This window comes from Heterocephalus glaber, unplaced genomic scaffold (genome assembly GCF_053883595.1).
Source record: "Heterocephalus glaber isolate CG9 unplaced genomic scaffold, H.glaber_assembly_v1.0 deba00001481, whole genome shotgun sequence".
Taxonomy (NCBI): domain Eukaryota; kingdom Metazoa; phylum Chordata; class Mammalia; order Rodentia; family Bathyergidae; genus Heterocephalus; species Heterocephalus glaber.
Window position 1 is genome coordinate 24,434,841 of NW_028258317.1, and position 20,711 is coordinate 24,455,551.

A 20,711-nucleotide genomic window follows, 5' to 3' on the forward strand; every position below is an offset into this window, starting at 1 on the left:
AATTGTGAAAATAAAACATAAAATGGCCAATAAGCACATTACAATGTGCTCAGCACAATCATTCTTCATAAAAATGTACTTTAAAACTGCAACAATATGGCATCATACACACCAGACTACTCAAATTAGAAAGACTAGCAACTATTGAAAAGGATATGCAGCAACTGGAACTCATATAAACTATATAGTTTATATGAAATATGTATAGTTTATATGTATTAGTTTATATATATAGTTTATATGATATGTATGCCAAAAAGACATGAAATCATATGTCTCCAAAGATTCCTATAGAAGAAAGGTCATACTAAATTTGTTGTACTACCCATAAACTCAAAGTAGCCCAGGTATCTATCAACAGGAGAAGAGACAGTTTTTAACTCTACCACATCCATATATAATGAATCACTTACTACTCAGTGATAACAAGGATTACATTCCAAAAATAGTGTACTAGATTAAAAAATCATTTCACAAAAGAGTATATATTGTATGGTCCCACTGACAGGCAGTTCTAGAACAGGCAAAAGTAATGTATGATGAACAAAACATAAGGACAAGGATTCCCTCAGAGGTGAGCCCACGACTTTGAAGAGGCATGAAAGAACTTTCCAGAGTAATGCCAAAGTTCTGTATCTGGACTGTAGTTTGGACCACACAAGCATATTCATTCCTTGAAAGTCATAATAATACAATCCAGATCTGCACATTTCACTATAAATGTATCTAAATAAAAACACTTTTAAAATATTGGGTTACAGTTAATGATATGCATACTGATATATGCAGGGGTAATTTGTGCTAATACCTGTAACTTACTTTTAAATCCACCAAAAATAATTGATGAATACTTGGAGAATGGAGAGATTTTTTTAGCCTCTATTTTTTATTCATGCATGTTTGTGGTATATAATGATTACTTTCCTCATGGGGAGTTGGTACATATATGTAACATGTCTTAATTCTTTTTTATCCCCTTCTCCTGTTAGATCGATGGGTATATGATAAAGCAAGTATACTCAACTATTAATAGCAGAATCGGGAGGTGAGTCTATGGATTCACTGTACAATTCTTTCAAATTTATAATTGAAAAGTTTTTTCATGATATATTAGAAAAAACAATTCATATGAGAGTCGTCTATCAACTTCAAAGTACTAGAGAAAATATTTAATTCCTACTATTTCACTTAATTCCTGTCACTTTCTAATTCTAAGAATTAGGTGACTATCTCATATAAAAAAATACCATGATTAACCAAGTAATAACATTATATTGTCATGAGTTTTTAGAAAAAACTCTTGAGGTAGGATGATGAAAGTAATGATGAGAAAGGTAGTTCTTTCCTAAAAGAACAGCAGAGTATCACAGATTCCTTCTACAATATCTATAATAAGTTATCCTAAAACTTAATTTAAATTCCTACTATGTGTCACTTTATTAGAATTTTTTATACTTTAATACTCACAATTACCTTTTGAGATAGATGCTATTGTCCTTTTGCAATTGAGAGAACTGAGTTTCCTGTCAAAGTCCTACAACTGGCATGAGGTGGTTACATGATTTTAAATTCAGTCAATTTGCCTCCCAAATTACAAATCCATGTTGTCAACAACTATGCTTCACTTTTTCTATTGAAACTTGCAGTCATGAGAATACTCCCAGATTTCAAGAGTAGTCCATTTCTCAGCTGAGAAGTTTTGCTTAATTTATTTCCTTGGTCTGTAGTTAGACTGTAAAATATCTACAAAATATATAGTCTACGTTTCTGCCAAGGTAAGTATCCTTCTTGTCAAAGTCAGACACAGTTTGTCCCCTTAAAATACTTGTTCTGTACAGACATCCCAGGAAAAAACCTATAGGAGAAATAGAAGACAGAAAGAGGCTGAAATTAAAAGCAGAGAGGTTTTCTTATTGGTGGGAGAAAGCAGGTGCCTAACTATTGGCCAAAATGTTCAATTACTAGAGCAATTCAGTTTCTCAATTTGCTATGATGCCAACTATCCAGAATTAACAAAGACCTGCATATATCAGCAAACAGCTAAAGAAAATTTTCAGCAACACTATGCCCAAAGCAAAATTTCTAAAGATCTCTTTAAACCTTTCGAGCCTGAATGTTCATCTGATTTCATTGTAAGTCACAGACTTTGCCTCGTGCACTCTCCAAAGCATCTCTCACATCAATACTTTTCTGGGAAAATGGTGTGTCACAGTGAGCGAGCCTGCTTGTCTGGTCTTGCAAAATCATGCTGTAGCACTGTTCCTCTCTCAGACTGATAAAGCATTTCCTTTTATTTGTCCTGTTTGAAGTTTGATGTTGTATGTTTCAGGGTCTGTACACTCAAGAGAGCCAAAGTACAAAAAAGCAGTTCTTTGGCTATTATTTTTCCAAGTTATCTATGAATTAAATGAGGCCACTGAGTTGGCTGTTAAGACAATCAGCGACAAAAAAAATTCCTGCTCTCTTGTATACCTGTTTTTCTACCTCTCTAATTAGGTATATCAATACCTCTTTTCAGAATTATTTTCAGGCTTTAGAGAACTGAAATTAACTCCCAGAGAGAAAAAAAAACATGATATGTTCATAAGTGATCAGACCAGTTGGAGTCATTCAATAAATAGTTCCTTTGAAGCTTTATTTTAAGAGGCTCGGTGGTGACCTACCTCATCACATCAAAATTCCTTCACTGCATGCCATAAAATGTACACACACAAATAGTATATACACACAAATCAACAACTCTTAATTTCTACCCTACTAATTGGCTCAAAGACATGAAATATTACTGTCAATTACTCTCTTCCTACTGAACGAGCTCAGAAGTAACCATGAATCCAATCCAGAAGCACCTGCTTCTGATTCCCTAGATCATATTATGATGAATCTATCCTTCATTAACATAGGACTCCCTTTATTCCCTCACTCTGAATAGCTCAAATAGCTCAGAGACCAATCTTAGCACTACTGTATTCTTATATCAAATATTACTCAAAAACTAAAAGGAATATAAAAACGAGCAGTTTTAGGAAACTTCTTTTGAGGACTGAGTTGCACCTGTAAACTGAAAGTATACTTCAATCTTCTGGACCCTTCCAGTCTGCAATTTACATTTAGAGATGCTGATCTACCATATCTATGGCATCTGCAGTGTGGCTAGGTCTGCTCCTGTTCATCCAGTGCTTCAGCTGGGTCATCTGAATGCCAGATTAATTCCTCTTTTGCCAGTTAATTGTTATCAGCTAACTACCAGCCCCCAAGTGTCACAGACAATTCAGAAGGCAGAATTTCTGTTAGTTTAAAAAAAAAAAAAAACACTCCTATTAAAACAAAATGCAATCTGAAAATAGCATGTTTAAAAACGCTGAATAGTAAAGCAAACATCAATTTCTAATGGCATTTGAAGTACTGTAAATAATGAAATCTTTATTTGTGGAAGTATAAGGAAAATTCTTATAATGGAAGTGACTTCTCAATTTCCATTGACTATATGGAAGATGGAGAATAGAAGTTCTTAATTAAAATTGGAATTTTTGTTTCTGTGTTGTATATTGTTTGTGATTTTACTGCTGTTGTTTGATACATATATATTTTTTTTTTGCTCGGGGCAATCTCGGTCTAGTCACAGGCAATTGACTCCTTTCATGCTGGTGCCATCTTGATGCCACCTTGAAGATTATGATGCTATAAATAAATAAAAGCAGCAGGAAATGTTGCCACTGTTTGCCTTTGCCGTTGGCTGAACAAACTCCACTTATAAGAACCGTAGAAGAAAAATTTATCTTAATATTGACTGCCTCCTCAAGTCATTCTCACGGACCAGAAATGAAGCAACAAGAATCCTCAGCAATACTTCTAAGTCAAGAAGAACTTCTTCAGACAATAAATTCTTTTCTTCTTCATTTGGACCAATAAGAGATGAAAACTACTAAGTCAACATTCACATAAGAATGGTGACGTACTGAGAAACAAGGACTGTTCGAATTAAAATTCATGTACCTTTTATCTTATGTTCACCAGCATTCAGAATTATATTACTAAATGGTCAGATTTTCACCAAAATAAGTCATACTGAATTCCTTAGCTCTAGAATGTCTAAATTTCTTATTAGAAGAAACTTCTTTTTTAAAGTTTTCATATCAGAAGGATTAAAATTTTGATTTTTACAGTTCCCCTAGGTAGGAGAAAGCACACCCTTTCCATTTAGAATAGCTGTTATAAGCTCAGAAAAGGGAGTATTCTGAATATTCCACCTAAGAATTATTTGCAAGGCATTCTACCAAAGCTCAACCTTATTTATTTCTGACAAGACAAACACCAAAAAATAAGGACATCTTTTTTATTCCTTCTGAATCTGTAACTTCATACTGCATGTGACACAAGGGTGTTGGCATATTCAGTGAATGCAAAATGAACCTGGAGCAAGACGGAAAATTGCCAGCCACCTGAATTGAGGGTTTAGAAGTCCCCTTCTAAAGAGGAGTGGTATGAAATAGAATTCTGGACTGAAAGAATTGTGGTTTAAATTGTGACTCACAGTGTAAACCTGAAGCAAATCATTACTTTTCTAGATCTTAACATCTTTATATAAATAACAAAGTACAATTGACCCTCAAATTACGACTGGCCTGACATATGAACAACTTGGGTTAATTAGGCTAATGGAAGATTCATCTGCCTCTTGTTATCCATAACATGTACCCAGGTATAAACATCCAGATCTCAGCTGTATTGACTTACAACCAACTTGAGTTACAACCAGCCCTTGAGAACTGATTGTGTTTGTAAGTCAAGGGTCCACTGTATATCAATTAGGCATATTTTGGCTACACATAATAGGAACACAATTTGAAATACTATAAGTGAGAAAAGAATGTATTATCACATATAATCAAAATATCTAGGCAATAACCTCAAAAGAGGCCAGTAAATGCTTAAGAGGTATAATACTAAGCTGTTAGGTGTTTCTTTCTTTCTTTCTTTGTTTCCTTCTTAGCTCTCTATTCCCTTTCATTGTCTTCATTCTCAGGGGAAGATGAAAAGTCAACACTACATAATCCATGATCACTGAAAAATAATAAAATACTTCTATGAACAACTTTATACCCACAAATTTGACAGGATAAGCAGCCCATTTTCTTGAAAGACACAATCTGCCAAAACTCACACAAGAGATAGGACATCTGTATAGGACTATGCCTATTAATTAAAGAAACTGAACAAATAATCAATATCTTTCCAAAACAAAAAAAGTATAAAGCCAAGATAAATTCATTGGTGAATTCTATGGAACATTTAGGAAATCATTCTGATATTCTTTCACTTGCTTTAAACAGAGACAATATTTCTTAACTTACTCTGTGAGGCTAGTATTATCCTAATACTAATATTAGAAAAAGACATTACAAAAAAAGAAAACTATAGAACAAGAGCTATTTTGAACATAGATGTAAAAATGTCAAAAACTTAGCAAATCAAATCTGGGTAACATTTTGGCCATTCTTTTAAAACTAGGATACATAGTGTATTAGATATTGTTAATCTCTATTTTGTTATGAAATTTTGTTTTATTTTTTCATAGAAGACAAGTGCTTTTATATATTTTCTTAATATCTACTTGTATTGTATTAAAATTAAAAAAGAATTAAACATAACTAAGAGTTATCCAAAATGTACAAGAAAGTTGTTTCAACCCTCTAAAATTAATCTAATCACTATAATCAATAGAATAAGAAAATCATATTAATAATGATCATATTAATAAATGCAGAAATGATGTGAGACCAAATTCAACATTAATCCACAAGAAAATTATCAGTATACCAGAAATTGATGAAAATTTCCTAAATATGATAAAATATATCTACAAACAAAACAGCTAACATCTTAATCACCCCACAAAAACCCTCACCTCTTAACACCATTATCTTTGATGATTAATATTCCAACACGAAGCCTGAATACTTCCCAAGCTCCTAATACTTCTTTCAACATCATTCTAGAAGTATCCTAGATGAGGTAAGAAAACGAAAATACAAAAAAAAACAGGAATGGAGAAATAGAGGAAGGGAGAAAGAAGGCTGCCTTTTCGCACAGATGCAATGATTGTAAATGCAGAAAGTCCAAAAGCCAACGACAACAACAAAAATCTACTGGAACTAATAAATTATAATAAGGTTGCAGAATACATGCTGAATACATAAAAGTTAATTGTATATATATAAATATGAATTATTTGCAATTAACTTTATATATATGTATATGAAGAATAAGACGAGAAAAGTCAATGTATTACACTTTGTATAAAAATAGAGGACCACCTTAACTCTGGTGGAGGGAAATGGAAGTGAATGGCAGACCACACCACAGTTTTATCTCCACTGAATAAAATATTTATTAACTGTTCAGTGTGAAGTAGTCAGTACATTCTGTGGATTCTATTCCTCCTATATTATTTTGCTATCTTTGTGAAGTCATGAGTAGAAAAAATCTTTTGGGAAATGTTAAGGAAATACTCAAATTCCTGATTTAGACAATATCCCTTTGTGTGAATAGAAGGTTAGTATTATCTCCTACCTGAGGATACTGGACATCACATTTCTCCTATGTTGTGAACAGGTACCACTGCTTATCTGGACACATATGAAGCATGCCATTCCTATTTTGGTATATAAATTATGAAATTGACTTAGTACTCAATATTTTTAAACATTGTAGGAAGGTTTGAGAAGTTTTGGGGCTGAAATCTCAGACCTTATCCATTACTTGAAGGCTCTAACTCTAAAGTGTATCTGGCTTGCTGCCTGCTTCCTTAGACCAGACCCTAATTTGTGGCCTGATAGTGTATGTGCCACTCTCAAAACTTGTAATGGAAATAGTTATACTCAATATATGCATTTTAATTTACATAGCTTTAAAGATTTTTGTCTCATTTTCTCTACTCTGAGAGTATAGGAAAACTTCTCTAGTAGCCATTTCTTATTACCACATATACTTTAATGATATTTGTTACTTAGTATGTTTATCTGAATGGTTCCAACTTCAGGACTATTGAGAAGATGTCTCTGGTCCATGGACTAAAATTGCCCTTAGTTAGCCAAGTTTTAAAACTATTACATAAAAGGAACTTAAAATATAATTTTCTTTTACAGAGAAAGACAAAATGACAAATGTAATGATCACAAGAACAACAGGTTTATATAAACTTTGAAGGTACAAAGAGGAAGGGTGTTACTGCTCTGGGCGGGTAAATATCTTTTACAAACAAGGCAAGTTTAAAAGTGACTAGATATGTATGGACTAGTGTTAGAGGTAAATAGAAATCAGAGGACTGTTCCTCTTTATCAGGAAGTAACTGAGACCCAGGTCAGTTTGATGACTTTCCCAAGGTATTGTTATTAATTTGGGTAAGAGCAAAGATCAGAATGAAGAATCCCTATCTACTTTTCCTCCAATTACAAATGTTGTAAGAGTTCCAGTTAAAATCCAGCTCATATTTTTATATAGCCACTACTCATAGTATAAAGGACATTATGAAGGATGATACATTAAAGATGTTTAGTTCCTAGGAAAATTCTCATTCCTCATTAGGGTTTAAGAGTCCTCCTGGAACCATTAGATAATCACTGACAGGCTGTTTAAGATGTTGAATGAGGCTAAGAAGACCATTTTGCAAATTCAACAGAATTTGATTATCCATGGATTAGAATGACCCTGTCCTGAGATGAGAAGTGCTCAGAATTTCTTTAAAAACTTAAGGAAAATTCTATTACTCTAAAACTTTCCTATTGCCAGTTAATGGAGGAAGAACGTATATCTGACCAATCAAATATAAGACAGAATTTTTAAAATAAATTTAGTTTTGGAGAAGTATTTTAATTTTCAAATATATCTAATAATTTAAGTTTACCTAACTAAGCCAAAGAGACACTCAATGAATCAGTATTTCTAAACAAATCTATTTTAATTTGCCAATTATAATAATCAATTAACTAAATTCATTATACTAATTGAGTAACAGCAATTTCACAGGAAAGCTTGTTAACTTTCCTTGTAGATGTCAGCTTGATTTCTGACTCAGTGATTATGTAGCAGTGAAGGCCAAATATGTAGGATTGGATGGGAATCTCAAAAGTTATGTGAGAAAAAAAGAGAAAACATTGGCAATAACTGTAATATTGACCTGTATTCATTTAGTACTGCTACAGTTTGGATATGGTTTGAGTGTGTCCCCCATGTTTTCATATGTTGAAGTGTAATGTCCATGATGAGGTATTAGCAGAGTGGATAGTTAACTATGGTGTCTAGAGGTGGGGCCCTTGGGAGGTTATTAAGATTAGATAGCCCTGTATCCTACTGTGCATCCATGTAAGTCTGTATGTTAGACTGCATGCCCAATGCTGCTTCTTCTCTTCCCTCCCTTCCCTTCCTCTTGCTCCTCCTTGCCTTTCTTCTGCTTTCTCATTTCTGAGCAAGGGAAAAATCATCTGGAAAGCCATACTTTCCATCCCTTCCCATCCTTTCTTTTGTCTTTGTCCTCTATTTTCCTTCCTTTCTTATTCTTTCATTCCATTTTGAAAAGTTGTGTGTTGATGAAAGGAGAAACTCATTTGCTCTCTCTTCTTGTCTGTAGTTCACTTTAAAATCAATATAAATGGCCAATGCATTAACAGGTCAACTTTTGACTGACATCATAATCACTGACACTTGGTTCCATGACATTCGACTCTGTTTAGCACCTCTGGCAGCAAAGTAGCTTTGCTCCTACTAAAGCAGCTCTGGAAGGACTACAGGAGCAGCCACAGCAAATGCAGCAGAAAACACCCTTTGATCTAGTCTAATTTGCTTGCTCTCATAGATAAATGCAAGTTGAATCAAAATAAAAGTTCAGATACAACAAAGGATCCTACATGGAAAGAAATCCTTTGATCACATCTACAAGAACAGAACATAGCTACTACTGGCAAGTTTGCAGATATATTTCATCTATTCCAAGTATATGTTGCATGATCAAATGGCAGGGCTGATTTCGTGCCATTAAAACTAACATAAATGATCTTACCAGTTACAAATAGTACCACACAAAATTTATCAAAATAGGCAAGCAGCACGCTGAAATTGTAGATGAAGTTCCCCATATCTGAAGACCGGGCTGTAAGACTTGTCAGGCCTCACTTTCATTGTTCTCTGTTAGGTTCTCCTTTCTATACTCCCAGAAAAAGAATTCTTCAAAACTTTGGAGTAGCTATAATGGGAGAAGCACTGTCTGATGGGTTGTTATTTACTAATTGTGTGATTTCATCTAATCACTTAAAAGTTCCTGAACCTCAGTTTCACATTTTAAAAATAAGTAGATTAGCTTTTAGTTACTTCTCAACTCTGAAAAAAGTGATCTAAATAAGACCTAATTAAGCATTTTTACTTTAATCTCTGTAATTCACCTTGTTTACAGCTGCTTTGCCCACAATGTTTTAATTGGCCTCAGAAAATAATCATTTATAAATATGCTTTTATATATATAATTTCTGGTATATATTTTATATATTAATAATATATAATTATATATGATTACGTATAATCCTCTGGTAATATTTATGTATAATAATATATAATTAAATACTATTATGTACTATTAAGTAGCTTATAATCACTAACCTTTCTAAATTCTGTTATTTTCTGTGAAATTTATTTCTAAACTCCCCAGGTTTGCTGGGGGAGAGTGTTTATGTATACTTATAACATGTGGACAAATCGAATTTTTTATGCTTTTAAGTATTTTCTACTCTTATTTATATGTTACAGTTATATAAAAGTAAAATGTAATTAAAATATATAAAACCTCTATCTTGGCAATTCACTGAGTATAATTTTTATAATACTTAAAGCTATGGATGTAATCTTTCTTTTCCTGTGATTTTAAAAGAATTGTCTCTGTCATCCAATGGGACTGCTGAAAAAGTCTGGAATTGAAGGTAATAGAGCTACAGAAATGAATAAATGCAACAGAAAAGGCAATGCCCAGAAGCAAAAGCACACTCACATATTCACAAATCTTGATCTGTGAGGAAAAAAAAGGCAACATAGAACAATGCGGTTAATATGTCTTCCATAAATGCTGGATCAATTATCAATATGAAAAAGAAAAATGAAACTTGACCCCTACCTCACACCAGACATGAATGCTTGATGACTAAGTAAGAAAAGACTTGCTTACACAAAGGAATGCTTGGTATCCGGCTTGTAAGATATCCAAGTTTTTCAGCATGCTTTGGCTATTCTGGGCCTTTTTCATTTTGATTAAAATTTCAAATCAGAGTTGTCAAATTCCACACATAAAAAAGGGAGATTTTGAATGGAATTTTATTGAAACTGCAAATAAAATTAAAGAAACTAAAATCTTTTCAATATTGTATTCTACATTTAGCTAAGTCTTTTATTTTAATAATATTCTATTAATATAACAGAAGTATTGAATATCTTTCATTATATTAGTTGTAGATACTAAAAAATTTTTTTTTCTGTGTATCACTTAGAGAGAAAAATACTATTAATTGTCAGTATAACTAGTAACCTTCCTAAGTTCTCTTTCAGTTTTAATAATATCTTTAGGGCCAGGGATTTAGCTCAGTGGTTCCGCTGTTTGCCCTGCAAGCGCAAGGACCCGAGTTTGATCCCTGGTACCAAATAATAATAATAATAATAATAATAATAATATCTTTAGTTTTGCTGGGGTGGGGTTTTCTGCATAATAATAACATCTGGGAAAATAGTTTTATTTAGTAATTTTTAAAATATTTTAATTATATTTTGCCTTTATTGCACTAACATACTGAGCAAAATGGTAAGTAAAAATGATAGTGAGAATCTTTTTCCTATTTTCATCTCAGGGGTAAAGCTTTCATCTTTAATATGAGGTTTGTTGTATGTTTTTAATAGAAGTTCTCTTTCAAATTGAGAAAATTCCTTTCTATTCCTGGCTTGACAACATTTTTTAACATGAATGATAAATTTTGTCAAATGCTGTTTCTATAGCTATTAAAATGATTGTATGATTTTTCATTATTCTGTTAATGTTATAAATTGCTTTGGTTATTTTGTGTTATATTTTCATTGCTTTCTTAGAATAAATTTAGTCAAAATTATTATCCTTCTATTGAGCTGGACTCAATTTCTAATAATTTATTCAGTATTTCTACATCTATGTTTAGAATGACTTGACCTTTTTCTACCATGTTCTGTAACAAAGTTTTGCTGACGTTACAAAAAGAAATTAAAAATATAGCCTTATTCCCTTCTCTGCAAACGTTTTTCTCATTATATCCTTCTGAAATGTTTGCTATTGAACATTTCAGTCTTCTTTGGAGGGATAAATTTAATTAAGGGTTCAATTTCTTTAGCAGAGAAAATTTTATGTAGTCTCTTTTCTCTTGTGTCATTGTTCACAGATGATATTTTTTAGGGATTTATTTATCTCATTCAATATTTCAACTGTGTTAGCAAAAATTCTTGATATCCTTTTTCTATAGTTTAATGTCTTCAGGATCTATATTAATTCCACTTTTTTCATTCCTGACATTTGTTTTCGATATTTTCTTAATCTTTTCACGAGTGACGTATAAACTTTAACAGTTTTTAAAAGTTATTTTGGTTTTGTAGATTTTATGTTTATTTTCTATCCCATTACTTTGAGGACAGCCTGGTCTACATAGTGAGTTCAAGACCAGTCTGAAATATACAGTGAGACCTGTCTCAAAAACACAAAACAAAATAATAAAATAAAATTTCTTAAGACCCTTCAAGAGAAATCATAGACTTTAGCTATTTTTTTTTTCGGTAAGAATCCAAAAATGGAAAACAAGGCATGCTCCAACCCTCAATGCCTCCATTCATGGCTTGAGCTAAACAATCTTTCCTGCGATTGTTCAGCCTCTACATATAACCTTCTGGCCTCATCACTACAGTGAACCTGATCAGTCTTGTGCCTAGATATCAGTGGCTGCCAAGGCCAGTACTAGTACTCAGTCCAGAGAGGCTGAAATGACTGATCCTCATGTCCTGAAGCAGAGGAGAGGGAGAGAAGTAGATGCCCTACAACCTAAGAATCAGCTCCAGCCCCTACCCTCCCCTCCCTTTGAGAAAGGCTGCTTCTGAAAATCTTGAATCAACTCTAGTGCTAAACTCTCCTGAAAGAATAGACATGGTCTTCTTTGCTTTGTCCTGCCCTGCCCTGATCATCACTGTGTCAGTGATAAACAGCAGAATTGTCTTGATGAGCAAAAACTGTCCTCTAGTGGGAGGGTACCTTTCCTACAAATAGATAACTCTGTGTCCTTGTGAATTTTATTCTCTGTGAAAAGGAGGAAGAGTCCTCAATCCATCGATTACAAACTAAGCTTTGCTTGAAAGAAGAAAAAACAGAAAAGCTTCCCTCTTTCCCAAACTCATCACTCCATAGAGAGCAGCCAGAACAGGACCTGCAGTCTTAACCAGGTTTCTTCCCTGGAATGCTATACTAAGAGCAACACTGTTTCCTGCTACACTGAGCTCTACAACTGCCCCTGCCCCCAGCTTTCTGTGGAAAGCTCTGAAGGAAGAACAGTTTAAAGTTTTTGGAAGAAAATACAGGAAATATCATCATGATAAAGTTATAGGGAACAATACCTCAAGTAAAAATCTGGAAGTGTAATTGTAGAATTGATAAATCTGAATACATTAAAATTAAGGACTTCTGTTCATCAAAAGAATCCTTTAAAAAATAAAAAGACAAGCTAACAATTGTGAGAAAATAATTTCAATACATTTTTATAAAGGGTTAGTGTCCAGAATATATAAATACATAAATATGTAAAATCTCTTAGAAAATAATGTAAAAACAGACAAAAAAAGAATTTCACTGAATAGAAAACACAGTTTGGCCATAAAATTGCAAATGATGCTCAACTTTATTAGTAATTAGGAGGCTGAAAAGTTAAGTAGAAATAACTTAGATGTCCATAAGTTTGGCAAAATTTAAGAAAGTTAAGAGTATCAGCACAAATATGTAGTCAAGGGGACTTATATAGTAATGCTGTGGATATACAGTAAAACCTTGGACTGTTAGTAACTTGTTCTGTGAATGTTCTGAAAGACAAGCAAACATTTCCAATAAATTTTAACTTGATAAACAAGCAGTGTCTTGCAATATTGTGGGTGATCATCTTCTAATAGAAGGTTAAAGGAGATCTCATCTGTGGAGAAGGAGGAGAAAAAAGGCAGTGGGATACAGTGCAAAATTTTGTAGAAAAGTACCACCCAAATACAGCTGTAGCACTGGGAATGCTAAATCTGATTAATTACAATGGAATGTCACATTTCCAAAATTTTCAAAAGGAGGCTAAAGGAAGTGTCATTGGATAGGTTCCTGATTAAAGTTGCACAAAAAGAAAAAAATTCTATTGTGCCAATACATAGCAGTGACTCCATTAGTGACAGTGAAATCTATCCTACACAATAACCCTCCTCTCTCTGGTCTCCCTCGCACCAGCCATGAAGGTTTTCAAAGGTAAATGCAGGTTAATTTCTTTTTCTTTGTATTTTATATTTTATTATTTTGTATTATATTACAGTACGGAGAAATTTACTTTAATATCCAAGTGATTTGGAATATAAGCATGTTTCTGGGATAGATTGTACTCATTTATAGTAAAATCTCAATTTTTGAGCATAATCATTTTCTAAGACAATGTATGTCATCTTTTCAACCTCAACATTCACAAACCCTTTATTGCATTCTCCTAAGAATATACCTTTGTATATACTTTTGTATACTTATACTGTCAGATATGTATAAGAAAGTTCATAGTTGCTTTATTCATGAATAAAAAAACTGAAATAGATAAACTAAAGCATATAAAAGATGACACATTATATAGTATGAATATAATTTAACTTTGGCTACATACAGTATTAAAGAATCTTAGAAATGTAACTTTGATTTTAAAAAAGCATTTCCCTCAATATTAAATGTAGCATATAATTTTTATGAAATCCAAACACAAATAAAACTCAAAAATGCAGTGTTTTTAATATATACGTATCATGTATAAAATAAAACTATTTCAAAAATCAAAGAAATCATAAATACAAAATCAAGATGGAAAGTATAACAGGAAGCATATAGGTAAGACATAATGGTGTAAGTAATGTTGTACTTCAAAACTCTGGGGGCATATACACTTGGGTTGATTTTATTATTTGTTAAAATAACTTACATATATAGAATGTGCATAATTTTATATGACATATTACATGGATAAAACTTCATTTTTGTACAAAAGTATCTGTGTGTGATTTGTGTTTCATGTTAAATTATCTAGTTTCCAGAAGCACATGCTCTTTTCATCCATGGCATTTTGCAGTGACAGAGCTCCACAGCCTGTGGGAGCTTCTCCAAAGATATAAGGGAGGATGCAGTGTGCAATGAATTGGGGACTCCTACCAGATTCTGATGCATAGTTTTGTGTGAATTTTACTTTTTTAGAAAAGAGAGTGAGATGAAAGGTAAAGGAAATAAGAAGTTCCAAAGGAAGTGAACTAATCAGAGATAATTTGGATTTCACTACAATAATGTTTGAGAATTAAATTATAAAATGCATAATAATGAAATTTCTGGGTTAGGTTTTCTAAATGTAGGTTTTGACAGCAGAGTTCTTTAAGGACTGGACACTTCAGTCTCTCAAAATTCAATTCAGTTTCTCTCATGTCTTGAATTTCTTTTCCTATCAGTTGGAATGTAAGAAAAAATGAGAAAGGAGAAGATGAAAGAACATTAAATCAATATGCATTTCTCTCTTAAAAAATATTAGATTTTTTCCCATATAGTAAATATTTGTCATATTTTTACATAATTTTCTATTTTTTTCTGTGTAAATGGTTTTCTGCAAAAGACTAAAAATTTTTGTACACTGTGCTGACATTTTCTCATTTAAAAAAATCTCTGGCATACATGGAGCAAGATGGTGACTAAGTAAGATCTCCAATGATTCTCCCCAGACAGACAGACCAAGTTGAACATATACTCATACACCAAACTACCTTCAAAAAGCTAGGAACGGCAGAGGAGGACACTTCCGGGCTGACATATCATGGCTCCAGAGAAGAGGAGGAGGATTCTGGGCCACCATAGCACCGCTCCAAATGCAGAGGAAGTGAGATGGGCGCCAGTAGCGTGCGCGCACGCACACACACACACACACACACACCATTGAAATGAGAAGACACATAAACAAGTGTCAAAACAAGACTTTCAGATCACCTACAGGAACTCCAAAGGGAAATGAGATGAAACACTCTGATACTCAACCACCTGGACTCCCTGAACTGGCAAAAAAAGAAGATCTGGAAAAAATGAAATCAGAAATAATTTCTTAGACAACAGCAGAGATTGCGGTTGTAGTGTAAGACATGATTAATAAATCTAGAGAGGAGCTGAGGAACATGATGGAATCCCAACATAGGAAACAAATGGAATCCATAAAACAGATGCAAATAGATTTCCAGGACATGAAAAACTCCATTGAAAGTCTACACAGCAGAAGGAGCCAATGTGAGGACAGAATTTCAGATATAGAAGATAAGATTGCAATTAGTGACCAGGAAAAGAAAAATTGCTTCAAAATTATAAGGGAACATGAGAAATCAATCCAGCAGCTGCTAGATGATGGAAAGAAGAATAACATAAGACTGATTGGAGTCAAGGAAGAAACAGGAGAGAGTCCATATGACATAAAAAACTGTTCACAGACGTGATGGCAGAAAACTTCCCAAGCAGGGGGAAAGAACTTGACATACAGATAAGTGAGGCATATAGGACTCCAACTAGCCTTGATCAAAAAAAATCTACACATAGGCATATAATTGTTAAGATTCCAGAAACACAACAGAAGAACAAAGTTCTACAAGCAGTTAGAGAAAAGAAACAAATCACATACAAAGGAAGGCCCATCAGAATCACAGCAGACTTCTCAACGCAAACCCTCAAGGCAAGAAGAGCTTGGAGTGATGTATTTCAAGCCCTAAAGGAAAAGAGCCTCCAACCCAGATTGATGTACCCTGCAAAACTATCTTTCAAAATTGATGGAGAAAAAAGATACTTTCATGACAAGGAACACCTTAGGAACTTTAAGAATAACAAACCAGCACTACAAAAAATTTTAGACAATATCCTAAGAAAAGACAACAAGGATCACAACTCCAGCAAGCACAGCAGGATGAATCCATCGAGTGCAACAAGAAATTACATGTAAAGGGAGAATCCAACAAAAAGAAAAAGTCATGACAATGATAAGTCAATACATTTCAGTTATAACCATCAATGTTAATGGTCTCAATTCACCAATCAAAAGAAATAGACTGGCAGAATGGATCAAGAAGCAAGATCCAACAATATGCTGCATATAAGAAACACACTTAATTCAAAAAGAAACTCATAGACTAAAAGTCGAAGGATGGAAAACAATACTCCATGTGATGGGAACCCGAAAAAAAGCAGGAGTAGCTATCCTCTATGCAGATCAAGTGGATTTCAAACCAACACTGATTAAGAGAGACAAAGAAGGACACTACATCCTTGTAAAGGGAAGAATCCAAGAGGAAGAGATGACAGTCATAAATATATATGCATCAATAGCTAGTGCACCCAACTATATAAAACAAATACTAACAGACATGAAAAGTCATATATGCACTAATACAATTGTAGTGGGGGACCTCAATACCTGACTGTCACAAATAGATGATCAACTAGGCAAAAAATAAGTAATGAAATACTAGAACTCAATTGAACTTTTGAACAAATGAACTTAACAGATGTTTACAGAGTATTCCACCCCACAAAATCAGAATACACATTCTTTGTACCTGCACACGGATCATTTTTCAAAACAGACCTCATACTCACTCACAGAACATATTTAGTTAAGTGCAAAGGAATTAAAGTTATCCCCTGTATATTATCAGACCATAGTGCGATGAAATTGGAGATCCATAGCAAAAGAAACTGCAAGAATTTCATAAACACATGGAAATTGAACAACATACTTCTGAATAACCAATGAGTCATAGAGGAAATTAAAGAAGAAATCAGACAGTTCCTTCAATTAAATGACAATGACAGTACAACATATCGGAATCTATGGGACACAATGAAAGCAGTCTTACAAGGGAAATTCATAGTAGTGAATACTCATTTTAGGAAAACAGAGCAAGCCCAATTAAACAACCTGATGATGAACCTCAAGCTTCTAGAAAAAGAAGAGCAGGACAAACCCAAAGCTCATACAAGGGAGGAAATTATAAAGATCAGAGCAGTAATCAATGCAATGGAGACTAAGAGAACGATGCAAAAAATTAAGAAGCCAAGAGTTGGTTTTTCAAAACAATAAACAAAATTGACAAATCCTTAGCCAACCTTATCAGAAAAAGGAAAGAAAAGGCCCAAATTCATGCAATTAGGAATGAAAAGGAGGAAATTACAGTAGACCGACCAGAAATCCAGAGGATCATCAATACCTACTTCCAGAACCTATACGCCAATAAGAAGGAAAACACAGAAGAAATGGACAGATTCCTAGATACGTATGAATTACCAAAGTTGAACGAAGGAGACCTAAAAATTCCAAACAATCCAATATCAATCAATGAAATTGAAAACATAATTAAACCCTTACCAACTAAGAAAAGCCTGGGTCCTGATGGCTTCACTGCTCAATTGTACAAGACATTTAGAGAGGAACTACTGCCACTACTGTTTAAACTCTTCAATGAAACTGAAAGGGAAGCAACACTCACGAGTTCATTCCTGGAAGCAAGCATCACCTTGATCCCCAAAGCAGAGAAAGACCCAAACAAAAAAGGGAACCATAGGCCAATCTCACTAATGAACATAGATGCAAAAATCCTTATAAGATACTAGTAAATAGAATGCAGAAGATCATACACCCTGACCAAGTGGGATTCATCCCAGGACTATAGGGATGGTTCAATATATGCAAATCAATCAATGTAATGCACTATATCAATAGAGCCAAGGACAAAAATCATACGATCATCTCAATAGATACAGAAAAGGCATTTGACAAAATCCAACACGCATCAAAAACTTGGAATAGATGTTCTCTACCTCAAACTGATAAAAGCCATCTATGAAAAACCAACAGCCAATATCATACCAAATGGTTAAAAACTGAAATCCTTCACACTAAAATCAGGGACAAGACAAGCATGTCCACTATCACCACATTGAGGCGATACTCTTAAGTGAAATAAATAGGACACACATGTATAAATACTGAATAGTTTCTCTGGTGTGAGAAACTGAAAGCATAAATAAGGCCTAAATGTATAATAGGTAATGTGAGATAGGAAGAAAAGGGGCAAAGAGGAAGGAAGTGGGAGGGCTAGGGGAAAGGATAGAAGGGAATGGGATTAATATGAGAAAATGGAAAAATAGGAACAAAATCTTTGTAAATAGGAATGGAGAGGTTGAAGGGAGGGCTGGGCAAGGGTGAAAAATAAGAACCAAGAGAGATTATGTAAAGGTGCAAATTTCCAATGATGAATGTCATTATATTGTATACCTAAAATGTACCAATGATTAGAATGAATAACCGATAATGCAAAATAGGAAGAAAAGGTCCAAAGGGGTAGGGGTAGTGGGAGGGGTAGGGGAAAGGAAAGAAGGGAAAGGAAAAATGATGAGAAATGGAAAAAATGGAAATAAAGTCTTTTTAAATAGGGAAGGGTGGAGGGGATGAAGGGAGGGCTAGGAATGGGGAAAAAATAAGAACCAAGATGCATTATGTAAAGATACAGTTCCCAATGAGAAATGTAATTGTGTTGTATACCTAAAATGTACCAATAAAAGAATTTAATTTAAAAAAATAAATAAGATGGAGTACTACTCAGCCATACAAAATGAGAAATTAGACACATTCATAGCTAAATGGATGCACATTGAGGCCATACTCTTAAGTGAAATAAATAGGACACACATGTGTAAATATCGAATGGTTTCTCTAGTGTGAGAAACTGAAAGTGTAAATAAGGACTAAAAGATATAATAGATCATGTGAAATACAAAGAAAAGGGACAAAGGGGAATGGGAAGTGGGAGGGGTAGGGCAAAGGAAAGAAGGAAATGGAATTAACATGAGAAAATGAAAAAATGGAAACAAAGTCTTTGTAAATAGGGAGGGATGGAGGGGTTGAAGGGAGGGCAGGGGAAGGGGAAAAAATAAGAACCAAGAGAGATTATGTAAAGGTGCAAATTTCCAATGATGAATGTTATCATATTGTATACCTAAAATGTGCTGATAAAATAAAATTTTAAAAAAAGCTAGTGAAATCAGGTGAGAGTCCACAGGGCCTGCTTTTGGTATAACAAAATGAAAACAAATTCAGAAGACCAGAAATAAAAGGTTTCCCCTGTCTCCTCTCCCTAAAATCCAAGAACCTGAGCATGAAACAAGAGGCCTTCTGCTAGGTAGAAGATAAAAAAAATTAATTTCAGGCCTCGTCTTAGAACCCCGTACCACTGTGCTCACAGTATGTTTTACCATACATTGTAAAGACCCTCATGAAAGAGAACCTCCAAAACTGCTTCAGAAAGTGGCAAGAACAATGGGATGTGTCTTGAAAGTGAGGGAGACTATGTTGAGGTTATTAACGCAATATATCTTTTACTATAATAAGTTCTTTTTAAACATTCACTATATATTTTGACCAGCTCTTGTATGTCTGTTCTTAAAAATATATGTATTAATATGAAAGTAGCATTATGAACAAGTGAGGAAAATAAATGAATTTACCCTGACCACTGTGATTTCATCAAGGTCACTCTGTTGTACCTCCAAGTAGTTTTGAGTAAGAGAAGTTAACACAAAGAATATTCACAGCAGAGAAAACCACTTGAGGCTGACCTCATTTAACAGCATAGCATAAATATGGTAGATATTCTACAAGAACAAAAGGTAGAATTTGATTCCTAAAATGCTGCTCTGGCACAGACAACAAAGGCAGTGTCTGAAGAGAGGCAGTCTCAGTGCTGACAACCTCAGAGGGAGGATTCTTCTAGCAATGGGTACTCCTGCTCTGCTATGGGAAAAATCTTTTACCTAAGGATGTCAAGTCAAATCAGATCTTAATCCATACACGATACAGATACTCTGAAGGATTTCTAAATATTGATAGTCATTACTCTGTTATATTTATTAAATATTCTTACATTTAAATAAGCCAACTGTATTAATCGTTATGTCCTGTGTGCTTTTCAGGGATTGTTATATTCTGTTGAGAGATTTTTCTCAGATAGAAGTCTGGGTCAAGAGAAGTGTGGCAATTCTACAAAAAAGATCCCAGACATTCAGAATACCAGTATTTCCCACACATTCTCTATGTCTACTTGGCTTCCCATATAAAAGATCAAAAGAACAGAGTTTTGGTTTCCTTAAGAACATGTCCAATTTATAAGTAAATTAAGACTTGATATTTCTTCTCAGAAGTATTTAAAACTGAACATCCCTTATTTCTTCTTATAATGAGGATGATAATATATCTTGCCATGCTCATAACTTTAACTCACTGAAAATGTGGAAATTTTTCCTTAGGAAATATTCCTTACTCCAGTCTAAGTAAAGTGCCCCTTTCCTCTGTACTTCTACAGCACACTGTACAACTCCA

At 33.8% G+C, this 20,711-nt stretch overlaps 1 long non-coding RNA gene across 1 annotated transcript in view; it reads right to left on the reverse strand.

The window, feature by feature from the left end:
• Positions 1–20,711, reverse strand: part of LOC110347744 (uncharacterized) — a 150,732-nt gene that overhangs the window by 35,848 nt on the left and 94,173 nt on the right. The gene's annotated exons all lie outside the window — the stretch shown is intronic.